Source organism: Chlamydotis macqueenii, chromosome 5 (assembly GCF_036417535.1).
Source record: "Chlamydotis macqueenii isolate bChlMac1 chromosome 5, bChlMac1.mat, whole genome shotgun sequence".
NCBI classification, from domain to species: domain Eukaryota; kingdom Metazoa; phylum Chordata; class Aves; order Otidiformes; family Otididae; genus Chlamydotis; species Chlamydotis macqueenii.
The window spans coordinates 46,058,320-46,067,308 of record NC_141560.1 but is presented as its reverse complement, the minus strand read 5'-3'; the positions used below and the strand labels follow the sequence as shown (position 1 = coordinate 46,067,308).

Sequence of the window (8,989 nt, the reverse complement as noted above, 5' to 3'; positions counted from 1 at the left end):
TGTCCCCGAGGGCGGGGAGGTTGTCTCATGCTTTTAGTGCCATTTTCCAACAAATGAGAGATGCGTTTAAAAATAGCAGCAGCCCTTTGCGCTTGCCTTTTTTTTTTTTTTTTTTTTTTTTTTTAAGACATTTTAAGAAAGAGCTGCGTCCCTTTGTCTGGGAGAGGGGGAAGACGACCTGCTCTTCAAGGTCCTCATGAGCTCTGGGACTGCGGAAGGGCTCCCGGTGGCCCCCCCGCCCCTCCCCGGCTGCGCATGTTAATTGTCCCCTCTTCACACCCTCGGTGGCAAGCGAGGTCGTTTCAGACATGTGTTTTGCTTAATGGGAGCTGGGAAAGGTGTGGTGCATAAAGGAAATACCTCTCTTGGCCAGATAAACCCCGCATTTGTCAGGAAGACAATTCGCTTTGTCTGGTTGCTATTGATGCCTGGGTTTGGGGCAGGGGGCTCGGGGGTGCGAGTGTGTGCCTCTGTGCAAGCTCAGGTTTAGCCATTTGCTTACAGACTACAGCAGCATTATAATTTTTAATTGCAATTTCATTTGTTATTCTCTCCCTTTCCCCCACCCCTCTCTCTCTGTATAATCTGGATCATTGCTCTCTGTAGCTGATTCCGTGGGAGACCAAGCAGAGTGCGTGGGTGCAGAATATAGAAAGCCAGAGCCATAGAATCTGTTATTTGCGTCATTCTAGGAGACGGGGCTGTTTGCCTGACAAATATACAGAATTAATCCTGGTTTTATCAATATCTGCCTTTTGCTACAGTAGCCAAATACAAGTGTAAGATGGTAGGGGGACTAGCTGCTGTTGTTGTTGGTCGGATTTGGGGTGGGGGAGAGCAGGGGGGGTGAGAAGCCGGGAGAGAGAGAAAGGATGCTAAAATACATTCAGCTACCCCTATGCTGTTTGCCTTTAAAATATTCCAAAACCTGAGATTTTTATCTGATCTCCTTTTTGTTCAAATTGCTAGCCACGAGAAGGGGATGGGGGCGGGGGGGGGGGGGGGGGGGGGGAAGATGTTCTTGCAAGGTCTGTCTATGCAGATTGCTCTCCCTCCCTGTGCTTCTGCATGGGATATGTGTGTGTTTTTTAAGAAATATCTCCCTGCCCTCAGCGAATATTCTTTATTTTCCCCCCTCCCTCTCTTACAAACACACATATGCACACCCCTCAGGATTTTTGTGCAACTGTACGGAGAGCTGCACCACACAAAATATGGGGCTTGCTAATTAACTCTTTTCCTCGAATTGAAGTGCCTTACTGCAAGCACAAAGCTCCAAGCACAGACATCTTTTATGATGAACTAGAGCCTCTGAAGAGGAGAATCTGAACGTGACGTCAATAGCTGATAACTGACGCAGCCTTGCAAAGGAGTCTCAGGCTGGCTCCTTGCAGCCTGCAAGCCCTAATGATTCTATTTTTTCCCCAGTCCCCCCTCGTAGTGAATTACTAGAACGCAAACACACACACACTTTTTTTTTTCGTATATATATTTATAGATCCTTTATTCTCCAAACAGAGGATTTTTTAAGGGGGGAAAGGCACTGGGCGGAGAGGAGAGAATTTTTTAAAAAACAACCCTTCTTTGTGCTGGGTGCGATTCACTGTATGAAACTGTCTCTGCCTCTCGGCAGAGCAAGCATCCCTGCCAGAAATCCACATTTCTGCCTGATGGCAAACTGGTGCATGGTGGTGGTTGTGTTTTTTCCAAAGCCCACTTTATAAAGACACTGCAAGAAGACAGGCACAATAATGCTTGCAAGGCAACAGGCAGAGAGGCACAGAGACAGACTCAAAACAACTGTGGATTAGGGGTTTGTGCAATAGGACAGCATGGAAGGCAGTCAGTTTGGGTCGTTTGGTGTGGTTGGGTTTGGTTTGGGTTTTTTTTTTTTTGTTTGTGGGGCTTTTTGGGGGGGGGTGTTTTTTTTTTTTGTTGTTTTTTTTTTTTTTTTTTTAGTTCTCTGCAATGATGCAACTCTGGATGGTGGTGCAGAAAGAAGCCGGGGTAGGGGGGTGCGTGGTAGGGGGTGTTTGTGTTGTAGGGGGGCAGACTTAATGCACATTTAATGTTTTGGACGTAGCGTTCCAGCGAAATGCCTTTGTGTGTGGATTTTTTTCCCCAGTACCTGCTAAAAATAGCATCAGGGTTTTGATCGCGTTCCAGAAATAGACAGAGGGTTGCACTTGTATAAAAAGCGAGCGCGGGTGGAAGAAAACCTGGACATCACCGCAGTATTTTTTTTCCAACTCCTGTCTGGAAATTAATTGTTGGATTCCCCCCCTCCCTGCTTTCCTCGCCCCCCCTCCCCCGCCTACCCCCTCCCTCCCCTAACCGAGGAGTTCCCGTCTGGGTAAGTAGTGATCTTTCCTGTGCATGGTGCAGAGAGTGGCTGTGAGTCTTGCCTTTATTTTATGCATGCCTGGATTGTTATTGTTCTTTCCCCCTCACCCCCTTCCTTTCTACTTTTATTCTAAAGCGAGAGGGGGATGCTCGTCTACATCATGCATTGGTGCATGCAGGGAGCCCAGAGACAGGGAATTCTTGCAGAAGGGGGAATCACCCTGTCGGTAAATCTCTGAATCGATAGCGAGCTGCAACTCTCTCTCTCGCTCTGTCGGCGCTGTTGAGCCCCTCTCCCCGCCCGCCCCCCTCTCTATTTTCGCCTGGGGGTTGCGGGGAGGGGAGGGGCGGCGCGGCGGCGGGGCCGGGGGGCGAGGGCCGGGCGCTCCCTGCGGGGAGGCCGCCGGGAGCTGTCCGCGCCCCGGTGCTGAACCCGCGCCGCCGCCGCTGCCGCCGCCGCGGGCGGGGGTCGGCCCCGGCCCCGTGCCCGCCGCTCCCGCCGCGGCTTCCCCGGCTGCGCAGCGCCGCCCGCCCTTCCCGCCCGTGCGTTTGAAAGAGCTGGTACCTGATGATGGTGCTCCGCAAAATAAGAGGCTATAGGTTGCTTTATTTGGACTCACCCCTTCTCCTCCCACCTCGTTTTTTACCCCCCCTCGGAGGGCTCGCACCTTCCGCAGATCGTGTGTGTGTGTGCGTGCGTGTGCGCGCCTGTTTTTATTCTCGCCCGTCCTTCGCGTCCTTAGTCATCTCCTCGCCCGGTGAGTTGGTGGAACGGCCGAATCGGAGGCGAAGTAGCGGGGGATTGTTGCCGTCTGTACGGAGCAGAGCTGTAGCGTTTCACCTCGGCTCTGTGAAAGCCCCTCACCCCCCCCCCCCCCTCGCCGCCGCTCCAGGGAGCCGGGGGAGCTCTCGGCGGGGCTGCGGGGCACGCAGATCTGGCGGGGGGCTCCGGCTGGCCAAGCTCTGTCGTCAGATGGCATTGAAAGAGAGAGGGGAGCACCGTCCGGCGCTGGCACGCACCGCCCCGTTATCCCGCACAATGGCATCCCTCCGAAACGGCGGCGGAGAGGGGCGGGGGGGGGCTCAGCCGCAGACTCGGACCTGCGAGGGGTGGAAAATGCACAAGGCAGACAATAGCCAAGGAAGCAGCTTTCTCCCCACCACCCCCAGCACGTTTAGCCGTAGCCTCCCGGTAAAAGCAAGCTTAGAAAATGGTGCACCTACCACACAAAGCCCGGCAACAATTGCGGATCCTGCAGACAATGGGATGATGCGGCCACGCACACCAGTACCGCACGGGGCCGCGGGGGTGAGAGCACCTCCCGGCCGAGCCCGCACGCAGCGGGCTTTCATCTGGGCAGACAAAAGCCACCGGTTCTTGCGATCAATCAACCACCAGCGCCTTGAATTCACGGCGCGGTACCCCACCCACGGCTGCCCTCGGTGCCTAAACCGTCCCTTCCCCGAGCTTGCGTGGTGGTATTTACAAGCGGACCCGGTATCTAGTTTGTTTGTTTGGTTGTTTTTTTTAAGGAAAAAAAAAATCCCCCTTACAACACGTGTAGCCAATCATTGCAACTCTTAATATATCTCCCTAAAACAGTCATTAGAAACAAGAAATACCCTCCTTCCTCGCCCCCTCCCTCGCCTTCCCAGCCCTCCCCTCCCAGATCGTTGCCTCTCTTGGCACAATGCATAAGATTACCCTTAACTGGATCCTATTAAATAATTCAATGGTGGCGGTGTAATTTTGGTTGGAAACTGCACGGATTTCCAAGTCGTGACTGTAAAAGTGAGTAATGTGCTCTGGCTGCGTCATGGCTCCAGTCACAGATGGTTCCAAACTGAGGAGAAATCGTGACTTCGACTTGAGACGTCCCCTCTCCACGAAAAGACCATCCAATCACAGCGGCGTCGGGGGGCAGCCGGACTCCGCGGAGCTCTCTTTCTCCTTGCTCTCCCGTCCGTGTGTGTGTGTGTGTGTGTGTATGTGTGTGTGCGCGCCTGTGCGTGTGCCCGTGTGCGCGCGTGTGTCCGTGTGTGTGCCTGTGCGCGCGTATGTGTATAAAATCCTCAACAAGTTGCAGAAGGGGAAGGGAGAGGAGGGGTTAATCCTGGGGAATCTTCTGCACCTAGTGAGATCGTGACCCTCCCACACAGTACAGTAACTTATATACATACCTGGAGGAAGGGACGCTTTGCTTTTGGGGCTTTCTAAAAAAAAAAAAAAAACAAATAACCAACCAAAAAAAAAAAATCCCCAAACCCACCCAAACACTGTTGGTGACGGTTGCACCCCGCGCGGGACTCCCCGGAGCGGCCAGGGACGCGCCCCGCCAGGTAAGTGCTGGGGGTTTTCAAAACTTCTGCTGCCTGCGCTGCCCCGGCCGCCCTACCCCGCACCCTGCCCGCACCCCGCTCCGCTCTGCCGGGCTCGCCGGGGGCTTGGGAGGCGCGAGGCGTCGGTGCCGGCGAGGGGAGGGGAAGGGAAAGGAGCCGCGGCGATGCGGGCGACTCGCGCGGAGGTGTTTGGCGTGGGCTTCCCGCGCCGCGCGCACGGGACCCTCGTCCGACGCGGGGGGACTTGCAAGTTCTGGGAGTTTGGGCTGAGGAGGGGGAGTGTCCCCTCCCGTCCCCTGCGGGGGACTCGTGCGGGAGCCCGGCGGGCGGGATGCGGCGCGGAGGTGGTGGAGGTGCGTTTTGCCTTGCTGCTGGTGCCGCCGGTTCCCCGCAGGCTTTCAGTGGAAGACCTCTGGAGTTCAGCGCCGTGTCCTGGAAACTTTTACCGAGCGGGTGTCCCCGCCGGCGGCGGTGGCCGGCTGGCGCAGCGCCCGGGACGGGGTCACGGCCGGCAGGACCGGAGGGGAGGGGGGCGTCCCGCGTCGTCCGCCCCCCCCCCACCCCCGCAACCCCGGCAGGATCAGCCCCTCGGGGCTCCCCGCGCTCGGGAAGGGGGCAGCGGCGGGTCCCCCGCGTCCCTGGCTGCCCGCAGGGAGGTGGCGGCCGGCCCGGTCCCCACCCCGTGTGAGGGGAGGTGGGTGCTCCCCACTCTGCGCTGGGGGGAGCAGCGGCTCCGCGCCCAGGCTTCAGCTTAGCGGTGGCTTCCCGGAGAGGGGCTTGGGGGACAGCTGGGGCCGGGGCTCTGGGCTGGCCCGGCCGTGCTCTCGGACGTGCTCTTGTCGCGGATTTGGTGACTAATTAGACGTGGAGAGGGCTGCTTTTATTTTTTTTTTTCCTTCTCCCCTTCTTCCATCCCTCCTGCTCTCCTCTCGTCTCCCCCTTTCGGGGAAAAGAAAAAAAAAAAAAAAAAAAAAAAAAAAAGAAGGAAAAAAAAAAAGCCGAACTAGGCAATGTGAGGCGCCGCCTGATTGGTGGGTGACGATTTTAGCCCGCACCAATGAGCTGCCCGCCTGCTCTCTATTTATTTAGCGCTCAGGGGGGAGAGTTTTCTCTTTACGCAGCGCCCGTGCCCAGCGCCGGAGCCTCCGCGCGGAGCGGGGCCGCGGACAAGCCGGGCTCCGCCACGCTCCCGCGGCCCCGCGCCCCCGGCCCCGCCGCGGGGGGGGGGGGGGGGGGTTGTGCGGTGGGACCCCCCCCACCTCCGCCGCCTCGCCCTGGCGGGGTCGCGGGTTTTCGGAGCGGGACTTGGTGGGGATGGGGGGTGGGGACCTGGCGTGGTGGGGGATGGCGGAGCCGATCGCCCGTGGGTCCTGTGGATGTTGTGGTGGCAGCCGGATGGATGGATGTAGGAAGCCGCGGGAGACTTTGTCCTTCGCGAATCTTTTTGCGGTCTGGGCTTGCTGTACATAACTACCTACCCGGGAAGCCCTTACCCCAAAAAGCATTCGCGGAGGGCGCATTCGCCGAAGGAGCAGCAGCTGCGATCGCCGAGCCTTGGACTTATCTAGACTCTGTGGGCTTCTATTATTAATTCCTGGCACCTTTCCTTTTTCCCCGTCCAGCCCCCCCCCCCCCCCCCATGCTGTGAGTGTATATACGTGTCTCTCTAGATATATATGTAGCGAGAGAAATAAACACCCTTTCCCCCCTTTCCTACTCCGTTTGGTCCCCCAGACGTTCAAATATTCACCGTCGCCTACTAGCCTAACTTTTTAATCGACTTTTGCCTAACGGAGCAGATCACACGTTTATTCGGATAACTGTATAGTGGATTTTATTTCATTAATGGAAAAAATAAAAATAGAATAAAACTTCCTAAAAGTTCTCCGCCCCTCACCTTTCTCCCCCTCCCCTCCTTCCAGGGCATAGCTGTGTTTAAAAAATACGGGTGTCCTAGTTGATCGAGATTAATTCATAAAAAAAAATCTTCCGAGCGATTCATTAAATGCTCTGTAATCGGGAGTCTCGGCTTATTTCGAGATGGGGAGGGTGGGATTTACTGGGATCACCCCATAAATAATAGGGAGGGAGGAGGAGGGGGAGGCGCGCGGATCCGCCGCGGTTTGGGGGAGACCCCAGTGAGCAGGAGATGCACCATGGAAGCGCTTGCCAAAGGCGCCTCCCTCCCCCCTGCCCACTTCCAACCTCATTTTAAGCAACTTGCAGTCCGGCGATCTCTCCGATCACTCTTTCCCCAAAAGCTAGTGCCCCTGAAAAGGGTAAAAAAGGCAGAATCCGGGGGAAAACCCAGTCGAGGCGATGCTTTTGGACGAGGTGATTGCAAGCGAGCAAAGCAGCATCAGCACCAGCTCTCTGGTTCTGAAACTGCCTTGTGCATGCACACAGCACTGAGAGCATCTCAGGCAGGAGTTGGGGAAGCTGCATTTTCCCTCTCTTTGCAGTAATTACCAGCCCGGATTCCGTGGGCAAGAAATAAATAGCAAAGAGAAATCCTCCCTGCTTGCCGCCCCCCAAAAGAAGGAGCGGTTGAGAGCAGATCTGTCCGTGCAGATCAGCCTCGTTGAAAAGAGACAAGATCTCAGCAGCAAGTTGGTAGCAGAGTGGCCGCTCGACGCAACACAGGGGCCTATGGTTCGCCCGGCTGTAAAATAAAAATGGGGTGGGGGGGGCGAGTTAATGTCTCGACTGTTAGAAACTAGAAGGGTTCTCCCCTCTGCTCCCCCGGCAGCGGCACGGAGGGAGATCCGGCTGAGAAAGGGCTGATCTTGCATTTCAGGGAAGCCTGCATTGGAGAGATCGGGCGAGGACCACGGTCGAGGCTAAGAGTTAATATTTCTTGAGAGATAAAAGAGATTTTGAAGACCTGCTTGCACTTTAGAAAAGAGTAAAAGGCCGGCTAAGGGATAAGTGAGGAAAGAAGGCAAAGGAAAAGCACCTCGTTGCTCCCCTCCCTCCTTTCCTTCTTGCTCAGGACACGTAGCTTGAGCACTAGCTGGCTTGATGAAAACAAAGGTGGAAGGGTCACAGTATCTTTCAAGTAGGCTCGCATTTTCATAATTATTTATCCTGTTCTATTTAGGGGGGGGGGGGGGGGAACCTGTTTGTCCTTTCCGGTTGCCAGCAAACCTCTTTATGGGGGTTTTATTCCTGTGACCATATTTTAAAGGGAGAGACAAGGTACTAGAGGGAACTTGGAAAAAAAAAAGGAGAAGTGATAAGAGGGATCAGCCAAGCTAAGGCTAAAAAAGCATCCTCTCTCTTCCCTGTGTGCCGTCGTCCCTCAAGAGGATTGAACCCAGGAGTGATTTTGGGGGGGGTGGCGTGGGGGAAGCTCAGTCGCGAGTGGAAATCCGAGGCACGGCGGTGCAGCTCCCCGTCTCTTTTCCTCGCCAGCCAACTGTTGCTGCCATGCTAAAGGCTGCTGCTGCTGCGGGCGGCAGCGGGAACCGCTCCCCTCTGTTCGGGGGCTGCCCCCAGCCGGGCTCCGCAGCCGGTGCGGCTCCGTCGGGCACCCCTTCCCCCACCCCACCCCGCCCCGCCCCGCCCGGCCCCTCTCCCTTCCCTCGCTCCTCAAAGGTTTCTATCCGCAGCGGGAAAAGTTAGGCACGTCGGGCGATGCGGGCCGCCGCCGCGCCTTTCCCCGCCGACCAGGCACCCACCCCCGGTTGCCCGCTCCGGGCCGCCCCGGGGGAGGCCCTGGCCCTCGCCTCCTCCCGCCGGGCCTTCGCCCGGCCCTGCCGGGGCGCGCACTGGGCTGCCCTCGCCTTCCCCGAGGTGCTGGGCCAGAGCCGGGCCCCTCGTCCCTCTACCGCGGGCTTGGGGCAGTTGTGTGGGGGGCGAAGTCTCCATGCTGGGGTTCTCTGTCTGTGTGCGTGTGTGCCCACGAGTGAACGGGACCCTCGGGTGGGGCGATGGGCGGTCTCCGCTCCCCTCTAGGCGTCAGGGCAAGCCGCAGCCAGGTGGGTCGGCGAGGAGCAGAGATCCCAGCTGGGAGCGGGCAGCCGCCCCGCCACCCCCGACCCGGTTAACCCTCCTCTTCCTCTGCCTTTCCCCTCAGGTGCGGCCGCACCGTCGAGGCCGAAGGCGCCGAGGGAACAGCAAAGGCCGCGGACAGGTGAGAGCAGCGACACAACGGGCTTCCCCTGTACACCCGGGGCTCCCTCAGGCCCTCACACAGGCCGGGGAGCCGGGTCCGGGGCTGCGGTCCCCCCTCCCCTGGCACCCGGGCAGCCCCCAGCCCGGCTCCCCGGCTGCCGCCCTCCCCTTTGACCCCGACGTCGATTAC

The 8,989-nt window shown here is 57.5% G+C and overlaps 1 long non-coding RNA gene across 1 annotated transcript; it reads right to left on the bottom strand.

Moving 5' to 3' along the window:
- Positions 1-2,930: 2,930 nt before the first annotated feature.
- LOC147600565 (uncharacterized) lies at positions 2,931-3,938 on the bottom strand. Its single transcript, XR_015258688.1, has 2 exons — positions 3,568-3,938; positions 2,931-3,444 (listed from the first exon to the last, which is right to left on the bottom strand). It is a non-coding gene; the product is annotated as an uncharacterized LOC147600565 (long non-coding RNA).
- Positions 3,939-8,989: the final 5,051 nt, after the last annotated feature.